Here is a 15,251-nt window from a genome sequence, read left to right as displayed (position 1 = left end):
AAAGGCAACCAATGGAGTGGGAGAAAATATTTGTGAGCCACATATCAGATAAGGACTAAAATCGCCATGGAGCTCATACAACTGAATAGCAAAAAAATGAAAACAAAAACAAAACAAAACAAAGAAAAACAAAAACCAAAAAACAAATAACCTAATTAAAAAATGGGCAAATAGCCTGAAAAGATCCTCCTCCAAAGAAGACAAAAAAAAAAAAAAAAAAAAAAAAAAAAGGCCAAAGGGTATATGAAAAGGTCCTCAACATCACCAATGATTGGGGAAATGCAAATTAAAACCACAATGAAGTATCATCCTACACCTGTTAGGATGGCTATTGTAAAAATGACAAGAGAATAACCAGTGTTGATGTGAATAACCAGTAAGAATAACCAGTGTTGATGAAGGCACAGAGAAACGGGAATCCTTGTATCCTGTTGGTGGGAATGTAGATTTGTGCAGCCATTATAGAAAACAGTATGGAGGTTCCTAAAAAAAGTAAAAATGGAACTTCCATACGAACCAGCAATCCCTCTTTTGGGTATATACTCAAATAAAATCACCACGTTGTAAAGATATCTGTACTACCATATTCATTGCACCATTACTCACAATAGTCAAGATATGGAAACAAGCCGTGTCCATCAATGGATAACTGGATAAAGAAAATGTGGTAGGTATACACAATAGAACGTTATTCAGCCTTTAAAAAGAGGAAAATCTTGCCATGTATGATAACATGGGTGAAACTAGGGGACATTATGCTAAATGAAACAAGCCAGACAGAGAAATAAAAATATGGCATGATCTCACTTAGATATAGAGTCAAAAAAAGAAAAACCATGAATATGTAGAAACAGAGTAGAAGGGTGGTTACCAGAGGTGGAAGCAGGCGTGGGGGAAGTGGGGAGATATAGGTCAAAGGGTATAAACTTGCTGTTATGTGGAATGATAAGTCTAGAGACCTAATGTACAGCAAGTGGACTAGAGTTGAATCTGTTGTGTTGTATATTGAAAATTTGCTGGAGCAGATTTTAGGTGCTCTTGTCACATACATACACACAAAAGAAAATGTAACTATGTGAGATGATTGGTGGATATGTTAACCTACTTGGCTGTAGTAACCATTTCACTATAAATACGTAATATCAAAGCATCATGCTGTATTCCTTAAATATATACAATTTAAAAAATAAGGAAAAAACATAATGCCCACATCCCCAAACTCACAGAACAGAGCTAACTGTTGGTATGTATCCCTCCACATTTTTCTTAGCAGTCATAAAACTTATATGAGCAAATGCAAAGGATGTTTTCTTTCCTTAAAAAAAACCCCACCAAAACAAAATTAAGGACTTACTATTTCATTTGTTTTGCAGATTTGCCTCTGTACCCCCAAATAAATCCTGGACATCTCTGTAGGTCAATTCAAATAGATCTGGTATATTCTTTTAAAATTATTTCATAATACTCCATGATATGAGTATTCTGTAACTTAGTCTTCCTGAGCCTCTTCCCTTCCTTCTTTCTCTTTTCTTTCTTCCTCTTCCTCTACTTCTTTTTTTCCCCTTTTCTCTCCTTTTCCTTCCTTTCTCTTCTCCTCCTCTTTCTTCTGGTCTATACAAATAACTGTGTAAAAAAATGCCTGCATCATTTGAGCACCACTGCTAGTCCAAATGGTGACAGTTAGAAAAAGGCACCCCCCAAGACATTTTACCGCCAGAAAACTCTTATAAAATATATACAGATTCATGATGACTAACGGGAAAATGATGCACCTTAGAGTTCATGGTTGCAAAATTTTATGCAGCAATCCTCGCATACTAAAACCATTATTTATGTAAGATCAGATTCCCGGTCACTGTAGATACATACTTTAAGTTTTAGTGATTTCTGCCAAATCATATTCCAAAAAAGTTGTAATACTACAGTGTATGCAATACACTGCCCACACCCTCAATAATATGAATTTCTATCTGAAGATAAAAACTTTCAAAAATAGCTTTATTGTTTATTGTGTAATGAAATAAGCTCATTGCTAAAAATCCCCAGAGTCCTAATAGCCTAAGATGGCCATTGTTAACTCTCAGATTAGCATTTTTTCAGCTATTTCTTTATGCCTCTTGAAATAGATGTCAATACTTTTTCCTGACTGGCACTGGACTAAAACAACTGTTCTTCGATCTACTCTTTAAGCTTAACGCTATTGGGAGCCCCTTTGTGGGCCAACAAATGGAGACGTGCACCATCATTTTCTGGGGAACATGCATTGTGTTCCACTCTCACATTCTGGGTGTAGATGCACCATTACTTAGCCTCACTTTGGGGGGTTTATGCATTTGGACACATTTCCACTTTCTTAGATTCTTGAAATATGTTGTGATATGTGATCTGATTCCAGATATCACTAATTTGTGTCTTCTCTTTTTTTTTTCCTGATCAGTCTGAATAGGGGTTTATAAATTTAATTGGTCTTCCGTAAGATCCCACTTTTGACTTTATTAATTTCCTATATTGTTTTTCTTTTTTCTGTTTTATTGACATCCACTCTGATCTTTATTATTATTCCTTGTCTTCTGCTTATTTGGAGTTTCTTTAAAAATAACACCAAAAATATTGTCTTTAATATTTTTTCTAATTTATTTATTTTTTAAACTGACAAAAATTGTATATGGTTACTGTATACAACATGTATTTTGAAATATTTTTACTAGTTTCTTAAAGTGGAAGCTGAGGTTATTGATTTGAGAGCTTTCTTTTCTAATACAGGCATTTAGTGCTATAAAATCATACTTTAGCTGCATATCGCAAATTTTAATAGGTTGCATTTTCATTTATAACTACTTCAGAATACTTTCTAATTTCTGTTTTAATTCCTTCTTTGATCCCTGAGTTATTTAAAAGTGTGTTACTTATTTTTTTCTACATAATTGGGGATTTTTAAAGATACCTTTATTTTACTGATTTCTAAAGTAGCTCCATGTGGTCAGAGAACATGCTTTGTATGACTTGCATGGTTTTACATTCACTGAGACTTTATGGCTAAGAGTATGCCTTGGCAAATGTTCTGGGTACACCTGAAAAGGATGTGCATGCTTGTCAGGTAGAGTGTTCTATCAGTGTCAACCAGGTTAAAGCTGATAGATAATTTCGTTCAAATCTGTATTCTTACTGATTTTCTTTCTACTTGTTCTATTAGTTATTGAGATAGGGACTTGCAAATCTTAGATTCTAATTGTGACATTTTCTATTTCTCTTTACAGTTCTATTAGCAGTTTTTGCTTCATGTATCTTGAAGTTGTGTTATTAGTTGGTGGTTCATCCACATTTGGATGACTTACCTATCTTAGAATGTATTTCTCTTGCCATAGACACATGACAGCTGTGAGTAATAGAGCTCTTGAGTCCTACTTTCCTCAAATCTCGATTGTTTCATTGCATTCCAGTAAGAAGAAAATGCTGAGGAGAGTATGATAGTCAGCTAATAGTTTTCCTTTTAGGATACTGGCTTTCACTTTCTCAAAGTATCTGTGGTCCTTTGTTGGACAAATCTTAGTGTATTTCATCCTATATTCTTTTTATCAGGGTATAATAAACCTTTGAATTATATTTATTTTTTCTTTCACTGTAGAAAAAATCCTAGTTCAATTTTATGTCTTACAATTTTTTCTAGTCTCTTCTTTAGGTATATAATTATTTTTATGTTAAATTTCCAGTTTTCTGTTTGTCTCTGTTATTTTCACCTTTGTCACTTTTATTTCTTTATTTATGTTCCTTTGTCTTTCTTGTCATTAGTTTCTTCTTTGTTTTCCTGGAGTGATTCTCCTACAGTGTTCACTTCAGCTATCTTTTGCATCCTGCATGCTTTTCTGCCCTCCTTTCTATTTCTGCTTCTCCTCCTCTCCTACTCATCCTCTATTTCCTTCTCTTCTCTCTACTTTTCTTCCTTCTTTAGTTCAAATTTCACTTCATATTGAATGATGTGATTTTAAATACACTTTTGACCCTTGAACAAAATAGATTTGAACTACAGGGGTCCACTTATATGTGGATTTATTTTTCAACCAAAGGCAGATCTTAAAATATAATATTCGCAGAATGTGAAACTTGATTTCATGGAAGGTCGACTTTTCCTAGAAGCAAGTTCTGCAGGGCTGACGGTGGAGACCTGAGTATGTGCTGATTTTTGTATACATGGCGGGTCCTGGAACTAATTCTCCCCCACTGTGTACACCGAGGAATGACTATATTCACTTTTAAATAGGGTCAGTTCTGTTTGAATTTGATAACCAAAATAATGTGAGTAGAATTTTCTTGATTCCCCACCTTTTTTACCTGACCATCACTTTGAGCGTCTCCTTAGGATATAAGTTAAATGAATGTGTTGGACCTTGTGTTTGGGCATACAGCATGCTGAGCAAGGGAGGGAACCTAGAGCTTTGATTCTACTTCAGGTGAGAACCAGGGAGTCAACCACAAAGATGCTAGCTAAGTGTTTGCTGAATGAGTGGGCGAACCACTGAATGCCTTCCTAACCTGTCTCACAGAGAAGTGCGAGGTTAGGTGAGAAGACTAAAGCCACTTCAAGACATGGAATCAACCCTGGTGCCCATCAAGGGTGGACTGGATGAAAAAAATGTGGTACACATACACCATGGAATACTGCAGCCATAAAATAGAAAGAAATCATGTTTTCTGCAGCAACTTGGGTACAGCCAGATGCTATTATCCTAAGTGAATTAATGTAGAAGCAGAAAACCAAATACCAACCAAGAACCAAATGCATTTCTCACTCATAAGTGGGAGCTAAACATTGGCTACACATGGACATAAAGATGGGAACAACAAACACTGGGAATTCCAAAAGCAGGGAGGGTTGAAAAACTACCTGTCGGGTACTATGTTCACTTGGGCGGCAGGTTCATTAGAAGCCCAAATCTCAGCATCATGCAATATACCCATGTAACGAAACTACACAAGTACTTCCCAATCTAACATAAAATAAAATTAAAAATCCAAATTAACAACAATAAAAAAGCCACTTTGAACATTACCAACTACTACACACACACTGAGCTGAGGTTCTTAGAGTCAGTGAAGGTGGTCACTGCAGGGCAGTGCTTTCTGGTAAAAATCCCACTTTCTCTGAGACACCACACTTTTTATCCAAAAGAAATTGTGCCATGTGCACTTGGGCTCTGTTGCATGGCTGCAGAACAATGACAGTTATTACAAATTAGAAGTCTGTAGTCATGACCAAATTCCTGGGATGGGTGACTCCATGGCCCAGACAGACAATGTCTGCCCTTCAGAGTGCAGACTGGGGAGGGAAGTCCCCAGGCAGTGCTGCCACTGATGCAATACATCTGTGCTGGGCACTCAGTAAAAAGCTCTCCTTTCCCAAACATTTTCTACGCTGCTGTGTGGGAGTAGATCCCATGAGGCACATTAAACTGTGCTCTGCTGAGAGGCCCATGCCTCCCAGCAGCTTCCAGAGATGGGCAGTGTGTGATTTGGGGAGGTCACTGGGTCTGCTATCACTCTTGTTCCCTCTGCACTGTGACATTTTATGGAGAATTCACACTCAGGCATGTCAGAGCTAAATGGTGACAGGCTGATCTGGTGTCACTGAGAATGCTCTGGATTCTTTACTGCTGGAGACTTGCACATGTGAGAGACAGCTCAGACTCCCAGGCTCCCAGCTTGGCCCTTTTCTGCGCTGGACTGCAGACAGCAACCCCTCCCTTTCAGCTGCTCCTTTTGGAGCAAAGTCTTTGCCTTCATTCTGTTTTCTTGTAACTGTTCTCAGAGCTTGGTTGAACCTCTAGTGTTAACACTCATTTGCTACTTGATCTGGCCCACGATCCTGTGTTTCTGAAGACTAAATACATCAACAGAAAAGGGACCCACACATTATTTGCATGTAACAGATGTGAAATTTGCATCACTGAAATTGGGCTTGAATTGGCTAAGCAAGCTTCAATAAAAACTTAAGACTACTGGGATGTGCAGAATACAGAAAGTGGATCGTTATCTAGCTCACAACTCCTGCAGGGTGTGAGTGGTGCTCAGCCACTCCACTCCAGGCCATGGCTGATTGATTCTAGGGAGAGGAGCCTGAGCCAAGCTCAGCCAATCACATTCTCACTCTCAGGACTATGAAAACCTGAGATTGAAGCGCAGTCATCTTAGGGCGGAGCCCCAGACCTAGGGCCCCCTGGCCTCTCTACAGTTGACATTCTCAGCCTCTCCTCCAAGGTCCTCTCATTTCTGCTATAGCCCTTCATTCTTGCCCCTTAACATCTAGGCCTCTAGACTCAAGACCCTAAAGACTGTTGTAACCATGCCCTTGCTGCTGGCCACCCTTGTTGGACATGTCCTCATATCTTGTCTATGACACAGCTCAGCCAACATGCCCAGAACCCAGGCCTCTAAACTCATTGTCTCAGGATACTCAGACTCTACTTTCACCCTTTTTGTAGGCCACAAAACTGGTTATGGAAACAAAATGAAGATGAAGATATATGGGATATCTGCATTTTTGAAGTCTAACAAATTTGACCATAGAAACCTCCGATCTGGTGGGCTCAAAAATATGTCTAAAGAGTTTAGGATTATTATCCAGACCCAAGATGCATTCACTCAGTTGATCAATTTAATAATGATTATAATTTCAAGTTAATGCTTGGTTTTATGATGGGAAGTAAACAAAATATAGAAATTGATTCACTCTCAAGGAATTTAAAGTAGACAACACTGATTGACTTATTCATTGAATGAGTAATTCTTTAATTTATTTAATGGCCATCTATTCATTCAACAAAAGTTTATTGAAAATAAGCTCATGGCAGGGCATGTTTTGGGGGAGTTCAGGGATGAGGAGTCAATCTTAATGACACATGTCAACATATGTTGCTAAACATGAGAAAAGGCTTCGCATGAGCCTGAAGAAGTACTTAAATTTAATACAGGCATTGCATTAGTTAGGGTTCTCTACAGGGACAGAACTATTAAGATAGATGTATATATGAAGGGTAGTTTATTAGGAGAATTGACTCACAGGATCACAAGGTGAAGTCCCACAATGGCCATCTGCAAGCTGAGGAGCAAGGAAGCCAGTCCTCAAAAGTCGGGAAGCCGACAGTGCAGCCTTCAGTCTGTGGCCGAAGGCCTGAGAGCTCCTGGCAAATCACTGATATAAGTCAAAGAATACAGAGGCTGAAGAACTTGGAGTCTGGTGTTCCAGGGCAGAAAGCATCCAGCACGGGAGAAAGATGGAGGCTGGAAGACTCAGCAAGTCAGTTTCTTCCAACTTCTTCTCCTTGCTTTATTCTAGCCACGTTGGTGGCTGATTAGATGATGTCCACACAGACTGAGGGTGGGTCTGTCTCTCCCAGTCCACTGACTCAAATGTTAATCTCCTTTGGCACCACCCTCATAGACACCATCTCCCCACCCAGCTGCCGCAGGGAACAATGCTTTGTATCCTTCAATCCAATCAAATTGACACCCAATATTAACCATCACAGCTATGTGTGAAGGCAAGAAGACTAACTAGAAGTTTCTTGCAGTCAGGCAGGTAGATGATAATGATCTAGACTACAGAAATGGTAGTGAGCATGAACAGAAGATTAGTTTCCAAAGATATTTAAGAAGTAAGTGACTGGAAGGTATGGGGATAGAGGGGGAGGTGAGGGAGAGTCAAAGGTGAGGTCATGTTGCTGCTTGTAGGGCTTGTTAGATGCTGATAGAGATAGAGAAATAGTTTATGTGGGAAGATCGTTCTGTTTTCTGATATGGGTTTGTTAGATGTGAATGAAAATGTTGCGTGAGTCTGAGTTTTGGAGAGACATCTAGGTTAAGCATCCAACTGGAGAATCATTTTCTTCCTTTTTGTTTTTGTTCTCCAGCTTTATTGAAGCATCAGAAAATCATTTTCTTAAGAGATGGTAATGGAATCCATGTAATTGAAAGAAATCAACAGAAAAAAAAATGATTCAGAAGAGAGGGGACTAGCCTAAGGACCACTGTGATACTGTGAAATATATATAGGTCTTCATCCTGCATCCTGGCATACAACTCGTAAAACCCTTGGAATATCCAAAAGCATGCTTTTCATGTGCAAATGATTGACTGATGTCTTCAGGATGAAGCCAATCACCAGAAAGATCAAAGCATAATTAGAGTATTGGGACTTTTCAGCCACATCCCACACTCCTGACCTTTGGGGAGGAGGGACTGGCAGAAGGTTGAGTCCATCACCAATAGCCAGTGATATAATCAGTCATGCCTATGTCATGAAGCTTCCATAAAAACTCCAAAAGACTGGGTTTGGAGAGCTTCTGGATATCTGAGCACATGGAGGTTCCTGGAAGGTGGTCCCTGGGGTGGGCATGGAAGCATCTCATCCCTTCCCACATGCCTTGCCCTATGCATCTCTTCATCTGTATCCTTTAAAATATCTTTTGTAATAAGCTGCTAAGCATAAGTGTGTCCCTGAGTTCTGCCAGCCATCCTAGAAAATTAACTAAACTGAGGAGGGGATCATGGGAAATCCAATTTATAGCCAGTTTGTCAGAAACACAAGGAAAATAACCTGGGGCTTATAATCACCATCGGAAGTCGGGGGCAATCTTGTGGGACTGAGCCTTCACCATGTGGGATCTGATGCTACCACTGGGGATAGAGTGTCAGAATCGAATTGGTGGACACACAGCTGGTGTCCACTGCTGCAGGATTGGTTACTCGCCTGGTGTGCTGAAAAAATCCCCTACAGAACCTGGTGTCAGAAGTACTCTGCTTTGTGAGAGTACAGGAGAAACTAAGTTTGTTTTTTCCCTCAATATTATTACATTCAAAATATAAAAGAAAGCATGAGCAGAGGGATAAGAGAGATAACTGAAAGGGTGTCAAAGGGGCAGGATAAAAGTTAGCGGAGGATGGGGTTAAGGGAGCCAAAGAGACTCTTTGGATTAGAAGAAAGGAATCACCATTGAATGACACTGAAATGTGAAGGAAAACATCTACCAAGTTCTCAGCTGATGACTTCTGTTTTCTCTGAGCAGCAGGAGAGAAAGTTTTCTGAGAATGCATTTCAGAGATTGCAGGGCTTCTGGGCAGCTTTCCAGCAGGATGCAGGGCACAGAACAAGATAATTGTATGTAATGCACTTTGAAGAATATCTGGCGAGGATTACGCTCTCAGTAGACGCGGGGAACTATTATAATGGCTCCAAATTGTTCAGTTTTGTGGTTTTTCTCTAACAGTGATTAGCACCTGGGATGTAAGCACAAAACAGTTGGCAGGTGATATGGTTTGGCTGTGTCCCCACCCAAATCTCAACTTGAATTATATCTCCCAGAATTCCCACGTGTTGTGAGAGGGACCCAGGGGCAGGTAATTGAATCATGGGGGCTGGTCTTTCCTGTGCTATTCTCATGATAGTGAACAAGTCTCATGAGATCTGATGGGTTTACCAGGGGTTTCCACTTTTGCTTCTTCCCCACTTTTTCTTGCCACTGCCGTGTAAGAAGTGCCTTTTGCCTCCATTCTGAGGCCTCCCCAGCCATGTGGAACTGTAGGTTCAATTAAACCTGTTTTTCTTCCCAGTCTCAAGTATGTCTTTATCAGTAATGTGAAAATGGACTAATATAGCAGTTTTATTAATTCTGAGGGGATTTTTTCAAGAAATGAGATAGGAGAATAAGGGGATTATGGAAATTGGCAAGTGTGAAAGAAATATTGTTCTCTGGAATCTTAACTGGGTTAAAAAAATCAACAAATAAAAGACAAGAGGAGGCTGCTAGATAACAAGAAAGGAGATGGTTCCCAAGCCAGAAAGTGTTGATGATGCTAAGCCTTTGGTGCAGAAGGACTGATTGAAAGGACTGAGGGAAGGTTGAGGAAGAGAGAGGGATGTCTACATTTGGACTCATGAATACAGCAGTCATGGGTGATGACAGTGTTCTAGGAAGCACCAGAGGCAAGCTGATAAAGTGGAATGGAGGCGAAGGCACTGGAAATGAGCTGATAGAGGGACTGAGAGCTCAAGGTGTAGGACTTGAACGTCAAATTCAGTGGTAGTTAGGAATGGGTAACATGACTTGGCCTGGTGTAATAGTCAGGTTCTCCAGAGAAACACAAGCACCTAGGAGATATATGCACACATATAGGTAAAATTATTATGAGAACTAGCTCACGTGACTGTGGAGGCTGAGAAGTCCCTTGATGTGCCATCTGCATGCTGAAGAGCCAGGAAAGCCTATGGTGCAATTCAGTCTGGGCCCAGAGGGCCAGGAGCCAGCAGCACTGATGTCTGAGGGCGGGAGAGGGTGGGCGTCCTGGCTTGAGCAGTAGACAATGCCTTTCCTCCTCATTTCTGTCCCATTTGGGCACTCAACAGAGTGGCTGGCTGGTGCCTGCTCATGCTGGTGAAGAGGCTCTGCTTACTCAGCCCACCAATTCAAACACTAATCTTCTCCAAACACAGCCTCACAGGTACCCCCAGAAATAACATGTTACCAGCTACCTGGACATCCCTTAGTCCAGTCAAGTTGACACCTAAAATTAAACGACTATACCTGGCTTCCCCAGAAGGCATGGCCGGAAAGGGAGGCAGGAGTGAAAGTGCTGTCCAGGGCACAGGAGCAAGGCGGGGGTGTGAAGCAGGGAAAGAAGAAGAGCTGTGCAAAGTCTGTCATTGTGTCAGTCACTGCAGCAGGCAACTGTGTGCTTGATCCCAGGGACAGCGAAGGAGCCATATGACAGGGGTCTCGGGGACTTTTCTACAGAAGAGAAAGGGGGAAATGTTTACCCACCAGCTCCCATTCCCCATTGGTCAAAGAGCCCCACATAGGGTGTGATCCTCTGGGTTGTGTACCTGTGGGCACTAAGCAGGTTCACAGGGAAAGCCTGGGGCAGAAGACCAGAGGCACATGGCATGGAGTTGAGGGTGGCTGTCCCACAGAGCATAGCTGGAATGAGTGGCAGGTACAGCTGAGGGCATTTGACAGGGTGCCCCAGAGACGCTCCATGCAGTCCACCCAGGGACAGTCACACTCACTCACGTTATCTGTTAAATCCAATCTGCCACAGCATCAGTTTCAAGGTGGTGGCTGGCTATAACCTCTGCAAACATTTAACTTAAAAGTATCAGTGAAACAAGCTCCTGTCTCCACTAGTGCAGATGGCTGTGTGGCAATAACCAGTGTTCACAGACTTCTCCTCCACCTCCGTACCTGGATGTCCCCCACCCCAGCCAGTGCTTGGGCTGATCTGGGTAGCTTCCGGGTTTGGGACCTTTGATCTTCTTACCCAGAATATCTAAGGCCTTGGTTGTCTTGCCCTTGTCAGGGGGCAGGGGCTGCAGTTGCCTGTTCACCATCCTCACTGGATGTGGAGGCCCCAAGGGAAACCCCAGGAAATCACCACACTCCATATAAGACTCCTCTTTGAATCCATTAGGAAGTGGAAACTCTAGCTCTTCACAGCCATCGGAATCCAGGCCCTTCACCAGTTCCCTCTTGCCTGCTGGTTCACTGGCATCTGTGGCCTGAAGGTGACTGGGTGAGAATCACAAATTTAAGCTGAGCAGATGCCCTGTTATGCTCACTTAGTGGAAGCTTTTCCCTTGACCACCACCTCCACCCTCTCTGCCACCCCTAACCCAGGGCCTCTGATCAGCCCAAACCTAAGGTTGCTGTGGCAGGAAGCACACATTCTCCAGGGATCATGGGGGTGACCAGAGGGTTGGGCTTACTTCCACACCTTACTTACCTTGCCCGACCTTCCAGTCAGCTTCTCTCAGGCTCCTGCCCAGCCAGCCCTGCCCCTTGGCTCCTCCGGGAGTCTGTGCGGGCACACACCTCAGGTGCCTTCTCCATACAGATTGGTCGACCTCCAGTGCGGCCGCAGCTCTGCCAACAAGGAGGAATTTCCTTCACTTTCATCCTCCAGGGACTTCTGAGTGGCAGGCGTGGGCAGTCTACTTTTGATGGTTGGTGCTGATGCACAGGGCTGCCCTATGTGGCCCAGGCCCAGTTCCGTCCCCCTGGCAGCTGATTGCAGGGAAGCCCTGGAGTCTGCCGATGCCAGCTGAGAGCAAGGTATCAGTGCAACAGGCAGGGGCGCGGGAGCCTGGGCCATCTGTGCACATCATTTTCTCTTCCCCTGGGTCTGCATGGGCTGAATCTTGAGCATCCTAGTTCCTGTGTACAAAGGATTGTTGTCGTACCTACCCAAACTTATGGCACAGGGGGCATCTGACTGCATGCAGCCCTGCCCAGGAGCTCCTGTGGACCAGGGCCCAGTGTTGTGCCTGGAGCTGCTCTTCAAATGTGAGTAGTTCCTGCCACAGAAGGGGCAGCCCTACCCAGATCCCCAGGGACCCATGCTGCAGCTCTGCTACTGGGGCTTTCCAGAGACTGGAGCAGAGGGGTGCTCCATCAGATGCTGTGTGGCCTAGGGGCAAACTGCACACAGCCAGGGCCTGCAGTAGAGCCTTTTCTGGCTCTGAGCCCCACTCAGAGTTGGCAGTTGATGAGATCACATGATAAACAGATCAGATCAGTACTTCCAGGTGTGATTTATATGGCATCAGAAATCCACGAGGCCTGGCAAAAGCCAGATGCCGTCTTAGTGGTAGGGAGTACAAGGTGCAAAAGCATGTCTTTCACCCCAGAAGAAATGTCCCAGCATCACCCAGACCACCGGATGTATGAACTTTGCAGTGGGCAAAACCGCTTTGGGATCTGCTTCCACCTTCTGGACCACATGTGCTGTGAATACCAGTAGAGCATGTCATGCTTCCAGGTCAGAGGACTTGGGTTGCACTGGGTGCCTCTGAAAGGTCAATCAAGTTGTGATTTCCAGCATTAGGTTTCTCAAGGGACAATGCATTTATTTCTATCTGAAGAATGGGACTATTAATGTCTTCCCTACAATCCTCCTAGTGTTATTATGTGGGTCAAAAGAGGAAATACACAGGAAGCACTTTGTCGACTGTGAAGCATTGCTCAAATATTAAATGATTGATATTATTATCCTGTTCTAGATGTTTAATTGCTTTTGTGTGTGTGTGTGTGTGTGTGTGATTGGAAGCTTAAAGGAGGGGAAAGGCATGAGTTATAGTTGCCACAAACAGAGCTCAGGGCAGAAAAATCCTGAAAATGAAGAGAAATGGTAGAGGAGCAGCTGTTGGCACTTTAGGAGTGTGAAAAGCACAGCATACACATACAATGCATGCACCCTCAGCCCACAAACATCCACACCCCCTCCTACCTGAATGCCAGAGCAGAGCACTTGGCTCATCCACATTCCCTGTGCTCCCCTCATTTTCCAGCCTCCCTCACAGTCAGGTCAGATGTTCAACCCAGTAGCCTGTGAGAAGAGGTCACCTCCAGGTTGAGCAGGTGGGAGCCCGTAAACTTCCTTTGTCTTTGCTGGTTGGACCTGGGAGGCCATGGACCTGGGTCACATAGAGCAAGGTGAAGGAGGTTGCCTGACCCAAATAGACTATTGTGTGAGAAATAAACTTTTGTGTATTGCGGCTGTGATACGGGGGTTGGTTTTAAGAGCTAGTTGAGTGTCAGTCATTCTGCGATGGTCATCTATTACCTAAAAGGTCTCAGCTCTTGAATGACCACTGAGTGAGAGAACAAGATCCAACAGCTGCAAAAGCAGACAGCTCAGATAGGGTTTCAATAAACGATGCACCCATTAAGAGGCACCACTGGAAAGACCACCCTTACAATGAGCTCTTACTGCATCTGCCCAGCCTGTATTTGGAGAAACCATCTTTTGCTTCCCACAGTGGCTTATGCCATGTTGGAGACCCTCTGAAACTGGATTTTTCCCTCATCGCCTTCTGGCCCTCCTGATGTTTGAGCCTCATGCCCCCCAAATCCAGGCGTCCAGAACATTGGATGTGGCTTCTTGGCAGGGAATAGTGAGGGATGTGAGAAAGAATCAGATGAGTTCCAACCGCAGGCAGAGGCTGTGACAAGGCAGCTGGGGATGGGCAGGACTGTTGCCAGATCGTCTACACAAGCCCATTGGAAAATAGCAACTTGTGGGATTTAGGCTGTGAACAGGATCAAAGGGGGTCAAAGGTTCCTAATGGCAATTGGGAACATGGAAGAGCTAAGAGGCTGGCAATTACAACGTGGGCAAAGTGCAGGTCCACTCAAAACAGTAGCCAGCAGGTAGCTGTGTCTGCTATGTGCTAAGTGTCTTACCTACATGATCTGTTTTGATCATCCTGATAACCTTACGAAGTAGGATTGACTACATGTTAATAATGAAGAAACATTGAGGTTCAAAAATGGTAAGCAATTTGCCCAAGAATTACAGAATGATTAAATCTTGGAGCCAAGATTCAAGATGAAATTCCTCAGACTGAAAAGCACTTATTCTCTTCACTTTAGCTCATTGCCTCCCAAGAAGGAAAAGACATGAAACAAAATGGATGGCTTCAGAAGCCAGCATGGCCATTACCTGTATGACTTGGCAGGACATCGTTTTGGGACTTCAGAAGGAGGCCAGGAGGAAGAGGAGACTGCAAATAGGTGTGGCAGAAGCAGCAGGATCCAGGCCAGGGTCACTTTCAAAGGTGAAATCTATTCCAGTAGCCTGGGCAATGGTAGCAGTTTCCAGTACCTGCAGGCAATGACAATTCTCGTTCCACCTGAGGCAATGACATTCCCGTTCTGCCTGATCTGTTTAGTCCCTTGCTGGATGTGTAGGACAGAGTCTTACCTCCTGAGAAGGGGTCTGGGCAGGACTGCCCAGAGCATCAGTCCTTCCACCTGGACCTCTGGGCAGGGCTCCAGGCCCTGCGGGTGGACTGGTTGCAATTCGGAATATGGAGACAGACATGCTGCATTCTGACTAGGGAGATCTGGCAGAGCTTAGGGGACTCTGACAGTGCAGAGACTGTGAAGGGGTCCAGGCTCGCCTGGGGCTGCATGGTCCTCCTGAGCAGCACCAGGGACTGCTCTCCAGATGGCAGGGCTAAGCCTGCAGATTCTGGGGCTGCCGAGCGCCTACAGCCTAGGGTTGTGGAGAAAGTAGCACCTGACACCGGTTCAGAGAAGACAACCTGCCACTCTCTGAGTTACAGGCTGCATTTCACTCCACTTGAGGGTCTGATACCGGATGGAATTTAGGGCCATTAGAGGCAAGGACTGAGGGTCGGTAAGGCTGGAAGGTTGGTTGGAAGGTCAGTGATATGGCTGTTGACGTGCATGAAGATGAAGATG

General features: G+C 43.7%; 1 long non-coding RNA gene across 1 annotated transcript in view; it reads left to right on the top strand.

Annotated features, from left to right (window-relative positions):
• LOC105520176 overlaps positions 1 to 8,480 on the top strand; it is a 36,068-nt gene extending 27,588 nt beyond the window's left edge. Inside the window, exon 5 of the long non-coding RNA XR_001003079.1 lies at positions 7,905 to 8,480. This is a non-coding gene — a long non-coding RNA (uncharacterized LOC105520176). The remainder of the gene's footprint in view (positions 1 to 7,904) is intronic.
• The last annotated feature ends 6,771 nt before the right edge of the window (positions 8,481 to 15,251 follow it).

This window comes from Colobus angolensis, unplaced genomic scaffold, assembly GCF_000951035.1.
Source record: "Colobus angolensis palliatus isolate OR3802 unplaced genomic scaffold, Cang.pa_1.0 Scaffold370, whole genome shotgun sequence".
NCBI classification, from domain to species: domain Eukaryota; kingdom Metazoa; phylum Chordata; class Mammalia; order Primates; family Cercopithecidae; genus Colobus; species Colobus angolensis.
Note: the sequence above shows the minus strand (reverse complement) of the source record. Positions and strands in the feature narration are given on the sequence as shown.